Raw genomic sequence first — 14,068 nt, forward strand, 5'->3', positions numbered from 1 at the left:
CGTTCCCGCAGAATCCCAGCATTCAGCGCGTACTCAATTTATCTCAGGCGAGAAAATAAAGCAAAGTTTACAGCAGTATTTTTTTAATTATTATTATTATTTAGTCCAGTAACGTTATGCAGGACAATAGCTTTTATTTTATTTTATTTAAAAAAAAGAAATAAGAGAATCTATTTCCTGCTTCACACAACACACACAGGCCACTACAGAGTTAACTTGTGTAAGGATTGGCCCTCTCCACTGAAATATTCTGCTTTGGTGCCACAAAGATGGCTGAAATTGTTTATTATTGATATGATTTTTGATGCACTGGTAACTCAAAATTGGATTTATGACTCAGCATTAGTGTTCAGTAATCTTTACAATACCATGTTGTGGTGTTCATAGACATACATGTGCAAGAAATACGCTGCTGTTGTGTATTTTTTGTGTCACAAGAGCAATTGAGTGCATGGCCCACATCAATACTGCCCATAATAATCAATAATCTGTGTGTATTTTCCTGAATGTCTTAACAAACTGATTACAAGAAGTTTTTAGTGAGTGACCTGGACAAAAAAAAGGTATATGATGGGGTCAAATGTCATTATATATACAAATATGCACAATAAGGATTATGTCCAAGGATGTGGGCAAAAAAAAGTATTGCTCTGAATGACTTGCAGGTGTGGATGTGAAGTACATTCACCTGTACAGTTTCATTCATGTCTACTTGTGTGAGCCCAGCCGACTGATTTATGTGAGTATAGCAAGCAACAGTTCTTCGTTTATTAATAGCATCTAATTACCAATCAAAGTCAAGACCACCAAGGTGAGCATGGAATGAATTACCTTCATGATTATATCAAACAATAAAATATTGAGCCATGTGTTTTGATTGCTGCTCAGCCTACGTGTCATTTCCCCACCTCCTAAAAATCCACTCTGCTCATTCATATCCTCTTCACATGCTCTCTGGATTTTTCCCTGTCAGACACCATCAACAGTGTACTTGTGTTATCAAAATCATGTCTGTAGTGGTACCTGTTGCCCACTAGGGGGCAGTGTTGGCTCAAAGTTTGAACAAATAGGTGCGGGTCAAAGTAGGGTAAGCTTATGAAAAAACACAGTTGTTGATCCTGCTCTCCACTCAGGTGTGGTTACTGCATTTCAGGCTACACAAATACAATCTGTTCATATGTATGTGATGCAAAAGTTCCCATTATTTTAATGGTTGAACAAATGCCAAACATGTCCAGATTATCATCGGATCATTGCCAGGAAACAGATCTTTGAGTGCTGTCTGTATGAAAATGAAAACTTGGATAATATTTGACTTTCAGGTCATTAAGCCAGACAGGCTCGATACTAGGACGATGTCAGGAAACCTTCAGGAAGCAGTCCTTTTAGGCTTTGAATTCAATTAGCCTGATGGGGTTGATTTGAGGGGAGCAAACCTCAAAAGCAAATTTTAAAAGCCATTCCCTTTGTGAGTGAGCCCGTTATCAGGGAGAGATTTTGGAGTAGCTGACTGGCCCAGAACTTTGTTCTGCTGTCGCCTTTAATTATGCTATCACGAGGCCTCCCTTTCATCGGGTATAACCTTTCTTTTATTTTGACCCCCTCCAAATTAGTATTCCATCATGATAGACAGTGAAGGACACAGGCGACTCAATCACTGGCAGAAGTTCAGTGCTTATTGTCTAATTTAGTCGTATGTTGGTAGACCTCAGACCGTTCATACCTCCGACTGTGGATGGAGTAACACTGTTCAGTGTGCTGTAGTTGTTAAATGCAGTTTTTGAGCTATGTTGCAGTTTGAGGTTTCAGTGTTGACAAACAAGATATCGATCGGACATTTTTAAAGGCCCATAAACTGAAAGGGGCGGAAGTGGTTGACCCGGTTGTCTGAGGCTGTTTGCCACAGATCTGAGCCTACAGTGTGAGCAGAGCTGACCACAGAGTACCCAGCCCGGGTCTCTGAAGATACACATTAAAGCTGCTGTAAATTGTATTAAAATAAGAGTTAAATAGGTCAGTAACCCATGTATCTCCTCCCCCTACTCATGCAGTAAAAGAGAAAATAAATGATCCAATATCCCTGCCCACTGTATCCAATCAGGACAGAGATGTACATGAAGAGGCGGTCCTGTCTGCTCGTTAACGTGTAGAGGGCAGGAGCCTCCTATTTGCAGCTAAGTACGGTGATTACCGCTACTTTCATCTGGGGATGTAGAGAGGACGGAGGGGATTGCCAACTGCAGCTTTAGACACATGTAACCAACATATTATTAGCAAGGTTAAATTGGTAAAAATAAATAAATAAAGCATAACATTTCATTGACCGATAGAACGATGGTTGACCCATGATTCCTCGCGCAAACATGACAGCAAGCTAACCTAGCCCTAAGCTAAATCACTGCCTAACATTAACTTGCACTATTTTCTAGTATATATGTCGTAGGGGATCCCTGCTCCATCTATGCTCGACAGTATTCTCATGTGGGTCCAAGCCATCCGGCTGCCCAGATTTGTCAACGTCCGCGTTATATGAGTTGGAAAACTCTTAAGTTCACTGCATAGAATATTGCAACTGTGTGCAATAAACTCACACAATATACCTGGACTCACTGAATGTGCAGTGAGGTCAGGGGCTTTGTTAATGTAATGGCTCCTCAGGAAAGGTCAAGGTTCCAGTCTGGCAAACATTGTAATTCATTTTTTGGGGGGAGTTGTTGGGCGGCAAGGGTGGAGGTGGTGGTGCAAAATCAACAAGGGTAAATGTGCAGAACACAAACTGTGGCTAACCTTTTCTCCCTCTGACCCCACTCATTGTGTTTTTGTTCGGTTATGTGTGCATCTGTATTAATGAGTGAGGGCGAGCAGCTGCATTTGTACAATGAATAATGACATTCAGAAAATCAAGGCCAGGCTATGATAGTAATAATCATTTATGATAATAGTAATTTATTCTGGGTAGGTCACAAAGGTTTGAGGAATAATGGAGGGATATTATTTAGTTTACTGGACAAATGATAATAGCACAGTCTGCTTCTAGATATGAAGACAGGCTGGTTGAATGGGTTGCAAAAATATTGTTTTTCAACAAGACATCGCATGAGCTGAAAATAATAATACGTTTAGTAAAACACGGACGGACATGATCATTAAGTATGAAGAAAAATGTCCTTTTAAGTGTTGTGTATTAAGGTTTGCTTTCACATAACATCTGCACTTCCACCTGGTCGCCTCGCTTCATGTAGCTGAGACCGACCTGCGTTACCCCGGTTGACTTTTCACGGGCAAGTTAAATCAGTTAGTGTGCGTTCTTGTTGGTGCGTCATTACTCCGCATTGATTGCTTATTGAGGAGACTGTGCTGAGGGGGTCGTCCCCTACATGTGTCTGCTGTCAGGGTGAAGACAGCAGTTGTATAACATCCCGCCAGAAGCAATTAACCCTGCGCACTAAACGTTTGCATCGTCCAGCAAAAAAACAGCCACTGAGATTGATTTTGTACTTTAAGACATTAATTATACCAGAATATATCCCCTTAGATCTTACACACACACACATATATATATATTGCTTGAAAAAACATGATCATATTTCATGTTGTTTTTCATTTCTTACGTGCAAAGATATTGTATATGGTTTGTTATTGATTGCAGGATGACATCCATTTCACTCATGAGGAGGACATGCAAATGGAGGGGACGAGGTGTACCTCTGAGAAATGGATTGTACACCTCGGTGCTGGAATTATGCTTCATATATTTTAGGCTGAGTTGTACATAAAACATTCCTGGCAGCGCAAATCTTCAGGGATGTCTCAAAGGCAAGTGCTAAAGGGTCAGAGCAAACTAAAACAAATGTCTTTGCCTGGATCCTGATCGTCTTTTCAGCCTTGTTTTATGATTGAGCAGCTGACGTGCAGTTTGTCACAGCGAGCCTGTGTACGCACTAATAAAGAGGCAGATTGCTGTTGTCCTCTGTGATTTATCCCGCTCCTCTGCCCTCCATCTGCACTAGACGAAAAAGTTAATTAAAACCCTGCCTTGTCTCCTCATTCCATCCCAGACAGCGAGAGCAAATCATCTCCCGCCATTTACAACCTTTTATTATTTCTTTATGAACAAGAGCTGAAGTCGAGATGGGCAGCGTGAAGGCTCTACATGCCTTCTTCTTTCAGCTCGGACCTCGTTATAAAATGTAAATGCACAACTGGCTGCTAGCGTCCTTTATTTTCACCATCCAATTAAGATACTCTCTTTACAAATTGTTGTGAGTGAAAAAGAGGTAGCACTTTCCTAATTAAACGTTTAAATGCCTGGCTTGTTTATGTACATAGAATTAATAGTATAGCAGACTCTGCCCAACAGAGACACCGTGGTGTTAAACCAATGTCTTGCAGGGATTTCGGAGGTGTTTAGATGTTTAGCTTGGATATCTGAGGCCATTCCTCAACCGCCCCAACTGCTGAATCAACACATACAGCAGGGCCGTTTATCAGAACCGACTGCACCATTCCCAACAAGGAGGAGCGATATTCAATTTTCTTCTGGGCAACAGTGAGTATATGGGCAGACACAGAGAGGACGGTTTCAAATCCAGGACACAGAGCTCTAACAGTGTAGCATGTATCCTTGCATCATCCGCAGAGATCATCAACCGACAGAGATGAAGCTCATTTACAGAGAATCTGTATCTAGTGTTGGACAGTAGCCACAGAAGGCTTCATTTAGTCATAAATCTTTTCTCAAAATGATCTTTTCTGTTGGTTTTCAGTGTTCATGCTGCAAGGAGTGATGATGATGTACATACTTTCAATAATGTGAGAGCTGTCCTTGAGACCAAGAGATTAAGAGAGCTACACTGGACCTCCTCACAGCTGTACTTCACTATGCATGGTCAATAAATGTCAATGGTTGGATTCCACTTATTCTATGAAGGTAGAAAGCAGGAAACTGTAAGATGAGCCATATTTCTGAGAGATGGAAAGATAGCACCCTGCTATGTTCTTGAAAATCTCTCAAACAGCTGGAACTGCGGCAATATTCAAGATATTTGCCTTGATCTATGTTGCTATGTTTGTTCCACTTTTTCTTTTAAGGATTCTTATGTTTTTTCATTTTCCCCTTTCCTTCTGTGTGTTATATAGCTCCTCTCTCCCACAGAAAACACTGCTCCTGAAACGCCTCGTCAGTAGTCCGGCTTTTAAATCTGCGTCTTCTTGACATCACACTACAAGACCATTTGACACTTTTGCATAAATGATGCCTATATTCACAGTAGAAGGGAAACTAGTGCGACGGAGCCAACGGAGATGCACCGTGAGCAGTGCTGGCTCAGGCATGTGTGTGTTGACCAATCAGAGCAGACTAGGTATTCAGAAGGAGGAGCCTTAAAGACAGAGGAGCTAAAACAGAGTGTCTCAGACAGAGGAGGGATACAGTGCTGCTGCTGCAATGGAAAGCATGAGAAAACTGATGTGTTTTCTGAGCATTAAAGCATGTAAAACTATCCTAGTAGTACCCCAAAAAATGATGAACCTGAAAATGAGCATATGACATCTATATGTAAATATCAAGATGGGCGACAGTATATCAGGACAGCTGAACCTGTTTGTCCAATGGGTGGCGAGGAAGCAGAAACATAACACAACATTGCACCACCAATTGATCAATATATAAAATACAATCTTGCCATGAACTTACACCTTTAATACAGAGCACCAGCTGCAGTCTTCTCACTCTCCGCTCTTTAGGAGTGATTAGACCGGTGAGTTGCACCTGTGCTCGGACCTTGTTTCCAGTATCTAATGGGAGGCGTTCTCCTGAAACTGACAAGCATCTTGGGAAATAGTCCCCCAGAGGATCATGATGGTGCTTCACTGAGGTTATGTCAAGACCTGTGCAAGACCAATGCATCCAGAATGCTGGTGAGGAAAGTGAACTGAAACACTGATGTGCAGAACTCAACAATAGTTATCATTTTTGGCCAAAGATCCATGAAAATCTGCTTCTAAAATCCCTGTTCAGACTTTCCCCCAAGTGTGAAGAAGTTACATTAAAACATTAGCTATCTTACAGTTAAGGTATACAGTGTATTATGCAAATTGGTTTCATACCCTTTCTACACCAGTGTCTTCCAAAACATAATTACATTAAAAAGGCACTTGTCATTTCCACGGGTCTTAGTCGACTTAAGTGTTTCTCCAATGAGCCCACAGAGGGCCATTACACTAAAATAGTACTGAATAAAGAGCAAATGTCACCTTGAACTGCAGTTGGTTTCACCAGAAGTGTCTCAGTGGTCCTTGTACTTCGAAGTAAAAAAAAGTTAAAGCTTGAGATGAAGTTGGGTTTAAAGGAGAAGCATACAGCTGTTACAGGAGGGTAACAGAGATCAGGAGTGTGTGGTGCTATTTCCATAAGAAAAGCATGATTTCAGATTAGAGCCATTATACACATTGATGGGAGGCAGCAGGTTAAAGAAGAACTTTATTGTGACACAGCAATAAAAAAGCATGAAAAGAAATAATGTTTGATGGCAGTCCTAATATTTTGTAAAGTCATGTATATTTCATAAGTTTTACAGTGTAATGGATAAATGGACTGTGTTGTGCCAATCTAATTGGATAAAGGTTATCTGTGGGGCATCACTGTGCAGTGGGATCTGTTGTTCCTCATGTGGCCTAACCAAGTAAACTGCAGCCTAATCACATTCAAGCCAAAGTCTATTTACTTTCTGGGGCACTGCTGCTCTGGCAAGAGGCAAAATGGGCTGGTGGAGGGGGCTCTCGTAAATGGGTGCACCATTGCCAATCTATCCGTCCTAATGCTAATACAGTTTACAGGGCCAGTGAGAGACCCTGACAGGCTGACAATGGGGGAAGGAGGCCCTGCTTAAATCAATTAGCTAAGAGGACAAATATCATCTAAATCATACCCTGCCTGGCCCTGGGCAACCGGCCTGAAGTGGAAGGCACATGCAGGCATAGAGCTCAGTCACGGCCACAGTTATGATTAAGGTGCTGACAGTAAAGCATACGCTTACTGTTTCGACCGGCTCAGGACCGAGCAGGCACCAAAAGTCAGACTGGAGATCGCACTTTGAATAAATCATTTGCTTCATTAATCAAGACACTGGTCATTTCTGCTGCATTAGAGTGAGTGTACAGTGCATCCGTTAAACCCTCTGACACGGTGACACTAAGACAGATTTGCATCTGGATGACGCTGAAGACCTCAATTTGCTACAAAGCGTGTCTGATTGTCTAACAGTGTCCAAATCCTGCGTCTCACAGCAGAATTATGATATTTTTGTGACTTTCCAAAACATTATATTGCTATTACTATTTCTCTTTTCTTTTGCACCACCAAGTCCAGCACCAGGACTTTTTCCCCTGGACATTTTATAACACGTACTAGGACTTTATGTGCATGTCGATGAGTTGAGACTCAAACTTCTCACCTTGGGTATGGAGATGATATTGTGGCAAAACCATTTGTAAAGGTGTGCGGAGAGTTGTGAAAATACATCTGCTTTATCTCCCCAAACTCCTCTTTACTGTATTGTTTACTACTGTTGATAGGATCTAATGTCATGTATGTTTTAAGGGGGGAGGTTAGTTCATTGTTACTGCTTGGATTCTTCAAAAATTCCCTCAATGAGACCTTTACATTAAATTTGAACTTTGAACTTTTGATACCCTACCCTCGCTATAATTTGCCAGCTTTGTGACGCTGACTGAGCTAAAGTTAACTTTTCTTACCCAACAACTTCTGCTTCGTGAGACATGCAGCTTGATCCTGTCACTTTCTCTCACAGGAGGATCGTGACTGAGGAGCAAGACAATCTAGAAAGTTTTCTTCCACCTGTCCAACCGTCTGCCTGTCTTGTCCTGTGAGTATGAGCGGGTGTGGAGAATAGGGAGGGCTATCATACAATGAGAAAAGGTGGGGACATATGGTGGCTGTGCTGAGAAGCTGTATGTGGCAGATAACATTTTCCACCAGTGATTCTGATCACAGTCGAGACTTCGAGAAGGAGAGGGTCTCAAAGGGAGCAACATACCATCTGGAATCCTGCAAGCTGTGACACATCCAATTTACCTCTACCTGTGGACCAGTCAGTAACCTCTCTGTAGTGCTCTACAGGCCAACAGCCGGAGAGATTAGATGAAGTCGGACCTGACACGACATACTTTTGGGACTGTTCAAATTGCTCTCTACAGGAGCGCAGAGCAGTTTTAAGCTAGCCATTTGTTTGCAACTCTTGCTGGCTGTCTGCATCGCAAAATCAGTTGACTTAACGATTCAGAAAACCACGATGTCTCGATGTACATTTTCATCCTGTTAGCCCACTCCTGTTGGCTAGGGGTCTTGTTAGCCCGAGGCCGAGCCAGACTTTTCCTTCGGACGTCCTCCACATCAGCTCCCATGCTGTAAATAAGCAGGGACATAATTCATTTAAAGGTTAGCTGTCCAGTCTTAAGTTATGCAATGCTAGGATTGCAACATACATATAATCAAGCCAAGGACATCGAATTGCCCTCACCTCGCCGGCTCTTTCATTCATGCCGTCATGTCACTTCATCATTTAGCTTGTGATGAAAAGTCATAAGTCAAATTTTATAGCAGGAAATTCCTCTCTAATAAATCATTTAGCTTTGGTTGAACAAATGTCATTATGTTAGACAAAAAAAAAAGGCAATTAAAGCAATAAACTGCCACATCGAGGAGATAAATCACCCTATAATTACATTAAATGTCTCAAATGTCTAGTTAACACTCGAGGGCAGGAGTTCTAATATGTCTTTTGTTGTGACTCCTAGCTAACATCAGCACATCTCAACAGTGAATTTATCCCTCACTATTGTTTCCTCTACAGTTGTTGTTGATATAATGGCAGTCCAGCACTGCTATATGTATGTGTGTGTGTGTGTTGTTTAAGCTGCAAACATGTACATATTAAAGAATAGTTTGCTATCTGGTAGAGCTTGATACCTTGCTGATCACCTTCATGTGCGTAAGGTATGAAGCTACAGCCAGCAGCTGGTTAGCTTAGCTTAGCACCTCATCTGGAAATGGGTAAGTAGCTAGCCTACTATATCTCACAAATTTACATAAACATCTAGCATAATGTAAGCGAGACCTATAGTGAGCCAATCTATGTGGATGCTGTCATTTTTCTACAGTCATTACCAATAATGATATAACCCCACAATTCAAGATCACATTGTCTAGTGTGATGTGCAAGACGGACACAACATCCCTAAACCTGTAACAAACTATCCTCCGTGGCCTCAGGGTGTTTGCTTTGCATCTAATTGATGGATGGTTGGATTTCCATGTGGGAAATGCAGCTTTGCATCCAATTTGTTTCACTTATTTTGGAGTAACTACCAGCCTGTGGTTAGTTGATTATCCTGACCCAGCATCATTAGCAGTCAGTCCAGACAGACACACAGCAATCAGTCACTTCACCATCTGAACCCAGCCCCCCCCCCCCACCCAGGATGAGCACTCTCGCTATGATGAGGGCCTATGTGGTCTCTTGGGTGCTGTGGATGCCAGAAAGGCTTCATCCTCTCCTTCGGTCTCCCTAGAGAGTTGGTTTGACGGTAACACAGACACCGAATTGAATCACAGAGACGTAATCCTGTCCAAATGTACAGACATCATTAACCCAAGATACTGTATCCACTGAGCAACGGCTAAGAGGATATAGTTGCGTCATGAAAGCTCCAGTCACACACAGGTCAGAGACATCAATCACACAACTGTTTATTTTAAAACGAAGCTTCAAGTTACTCCTTATTACTTCAACTGTCATGTTTTATCCCACCAAAGGATTCACATGGTTTTACAACTTACATGAAAATACTACTCATGATAGCAAAACTAGCTCATCTTTCTACCAGTAAGACACAAGTCATATTTGCTTTTTCCAATTATATTACTAAATTAGGATTCAATTTTGCACTCCTAAAGATGCATCCTCCACAAGGACCACCCTCACAGTGGTGTATTACCCATCTCACACTCCCGGTCTGGCCCAGGTGGGTCATTCCCATGTCCAGCGTTGATAGGCATTGATTGGATCTGCACAGCCCTGACCCCACTATGAGCCCCCGGAGACGAGTTCAGCTTCCAAGGTCCAATAACAACAGAGTTGCACTGTCAGTCCTACTCTATCATAATCATGTCCAGCCAGGACCGATGTCTCCCGCTCTTCCTGTTCGACACAAATGAGCTCAGAGGACTGAATGTAGCATTAGGATTTTTAATGCCGCAGACAGCGGAAATTAGATTTCCAAAATGAACAGAATGAACAACATGATTGTTTCAGTACATTACCGCGATGCTTTTTAAGACAAAAATCTTGCATGATGGGATTTTATGTAGCTTTGGAAAACTGGGTAGTACATCGTTATGATAAAAGATAAATGCCAAAAAGCAAAATGATGGGTTCCATTTTTTTTAAATATTCAATTAATCAGACTATTTTAATCTACTACACACCAATATTGGTAACAGGTGATATTTATGGTTAGTCATAAACTACCTCTGCAATTTGGGGTGAAGGCTTTTTATTACTTTTGTCAATTTTTGTGCGTAAGGTGAGAAACAATCAATATTCTGAATCAATCAACATCTCACTCAAATTTCTCCTACTCACTAACCAACATCTTTATTTCCCCGCCTGCCACACAGAGGCAAATACTCAAACAAAGGCCAGAGAATGAACCGACTTCTTTAAAGATGTCATTGCCACTAAATGTGATCTTCTGTCATTCCATTCATGCCACAACATCGCTGCTGTTCGAATCATCTGCCACCTCAAAGTGGTTGTTGCCAAATGGTGCATGAGCTAAGGTTGCTAACGCTGGTACACACGGCTAACTCCGGCAAATGTTGCTCACGTTACTGAGAAAACGATAGCAACTTTTGCTAGCTTAGCCTGTTACAAACTATCCCCGGTGGTCTAAGGGTATTTGTTTTCTAGCTTAACGTTGAGCAGTAATGTAACAGTTCATAGGCTTCTGTCGAACTCATTTTGACGTTTTTTCCCACAAACTGCCAACTACCAGACTCTTGGATACCAGGTGATACCAACGGCATTATGCTATTGGCTCACAAACCTTCTTAGTAGCTGGAAATGACACAGCAGACACACAATTCGTACACAGACTTAAACAAAACAATCATTTTGGACCCGACAAAAAGCGTAAAATTATTAATTCACTATCATTATAATGTTTTTAAGGAAAATAGATTATTCTGCACCTTTCGACAAGCTCTGAAGATTAGAATAAAATGATTTATCTCCATAAAAATGTTTTCAATATGGCCTTTAACATTTCTCCACATTGACTCGATGAGGAATATTGCACCAACATTTTCAAGCACAGCTGTTAAGATGTGTAAATTATACCCCCCAGATTTGTCCCTTATCTCATAATCACGAGAGCATTCTCTCTCAAGGTGTCAGACATTTGCTCTCGCTGTGATTTGCTTTTCAACTCACAACGCCTGAGAACATTGACAGTGACGATTTTAAATCATCTGGATTTTACGAGGCATCTCCTCAGACAGCTGAGGTTATGCAGCGATGACCCTGCGTCTTCAGCAGCACTATCGTTCTAGCATCCTACCTGCTTTCTTGTTTGTTTTTAACCGGCTGTGTTTTTTGCCTGTGTCTCTCCCAGCATTCGTTTTGTCGCCGGCGTCTAGCTCGTCCTCGTTGGGAGCAAAGAAGCAGAAAGAAAAAGATTTACAGATAGACACAGTTTGCATGGCTCTGCTTCGATCGGGCTCTTGTCTGGGAGCTCTTAGACACACCTTTCTAAGCACATTAAGATCTCATCTAGGGCAGAAAGAATTGATTCCAGTCAGCTGTGATTGTGGGGATGTCAGTAAATAGTGTTTATGTAAGAGACCTCACAGTGACAAATGGGATCAGCTTTACAGTTCTGTTAACACAGGACTGTTTTGTCATTTAAATTACACACGTGCAAAGACTTTTGCCCGCACCAACACATGTATATGCACACATACCTTTACTTTTTCGTGTCTTCCTTCTGAAATCGTTTGTATTTATTCTGTTTCTTTTAAAAAAAAACTTTAATTTCTTTCAATTTAGCGACCAGCAAAGTATGACAGCCCTTTACTCCGGTTCCTGGTTGGTCAGCCTCTCAGTTCCTAATCTGTGACGTACAATTTGGTAAACCGGCCTTTCAACTTTCAATCCACTTCCTTGAAGGCTTTGATGGCCAGACGAGCTCCTTGACTGTGGATGTTAAGAGAAGGCCACCTCTAAATCAGACTTCTGGGGTGGAAGAGGAGGATTTGTAGGGCTGCGCCTCCAGACAGGCATGGTTTAATACTCCTCCCTGGGCTGTAAAGAATGGCACTGCAGAGTACATTCAGGAGGCGACATTAAGTCCTGCACTATCTGTAGGTGTCACATAAGACCATTTATCTTCCTCCCTCTTGCTGTATGACATATTGGACACCACACTTGGGAGCTGGTCTCACCTTCCTGTCTATCAGCTGAATATATTAATGAACAGGCTAATCTGTCTTCTCCAGAGACTATCAATTACTGACCGCTCAGTCTGACGCAACAGATATGGACCGCTGAGATAAAACCTCCCACTGGTCGAATATCACATTCTGTGTTCACTTTGCTCTTCCTTCTAATTTCCGTTACTGGAAAAGAAGCTTGAGAAAAAATTTCCCCCCAAATGTTCCACAATAACTCGGTCCAAACCTCAGGAATATTGCAAACATAGTGTGGATGTAGCGTATGCACATGTAGCAGAGTTTCACCTCATGCGATAATGCCCCCTGACATAATGTCATTGCTTTATGAAGCCCCACCACACTGCCTTTTTAAAAAACAGCTGGTGGAAAATGATTTGCTTGCAGAGCTAAGAATCAATAAAAATTAAGTAATTATTTTTTGTGGTCAGTATATGTTTCGCCCTTCCTCCAAATTATGTGGCCAAGTGGAGGAGCTAATCATCAGATGCCTGCCAGTGACCTCTAATGAGCGGTTCCAGTGACAGGCCTCAACTATATTTGCATGTAGTTAACATTGTGTGTTAAAGCTCAGGGCACCACAGTCAGATCCTTTACTTACAAAGCAAAAGAAGTAATACCATAAAACAAACAGACTCATGCTTGTGTTCAAAATGTAAGTAAAAGCCCAGGATTATTAGTAAATGTAACATGCAAAAAGAAAATGGCCACTTGCGTAAAATACTGTTTTGTAGGGCTACTGATGCATTAATGTGTAAGTGGCATTTTACTCTGTTGTAGCGGGTTGAAGTAGAGCTATTTACAGTGTTAAGTATTTATAAGTCATACAGAGTTATTGTGCTAAAATGTTACTCTGGTAAAAGTGAAAGACTTGAGTAAAAGTCTTAAAATATCTGATATTATACTTCAGTATGAAAAGTACACAGTACTTGAGTAAATGTAGTTACATTCTATCACTGGCTTTTTAAAATGACAATATGTATCTCAATCTAAGGGATAATCTCAAGAAACTAGTAATTATAGCTGTTTGCTGGAACAATATTTCAATATACAATATTTCCTTACAAGATATAGTGAGTGGTATAAAATACAAAGAACCATTAAATGGAAATTACTCTAGTACTATACCTCAAAATTGTAGTTTTGTCACAGTAGCACAGAAACAGAGTATACTGTATACTAATTACTTTTTTTAAAAATTTGTTTTGATTTGTTGACAGGTGTGTGTTTTTTTCTGATAGAATTTCTGAAATTTTGACTAGAAATACATACTTTGAGTGAAATCCTGTGAAATCCTGGAAGATTACGAAATATACACCCAAAAAAAGTGGCCTTGTGAAGAGTACATCATCACAGCATTGAAAACATCTTGCATGAACCAGTGAGACGGGCTGATCCCCCTGCAGGCAGCGGAAAGGTGGGCGATCGATAACTTCACATGAGGCTGCGACTCTCTGCTACAGGAGCCAAGCACTCCAGGTAATGAACTGCCTGCTTGATATATATCCCTCACAGGGTGGGATTGCAGCGGTGCAACAT

The sequence above is a fragment of the Pagrus pagrus genome (assembly GCF_965226575.1).
Source record: "Pagrus pagrus genome assembly, chromosome: 1".
Lineage (NCBI taxonomy): Eukaryota > Metazoa > Chordata > Actinopteri > Spariformes > Sparidae > Pagrus > Pagrus pagrus.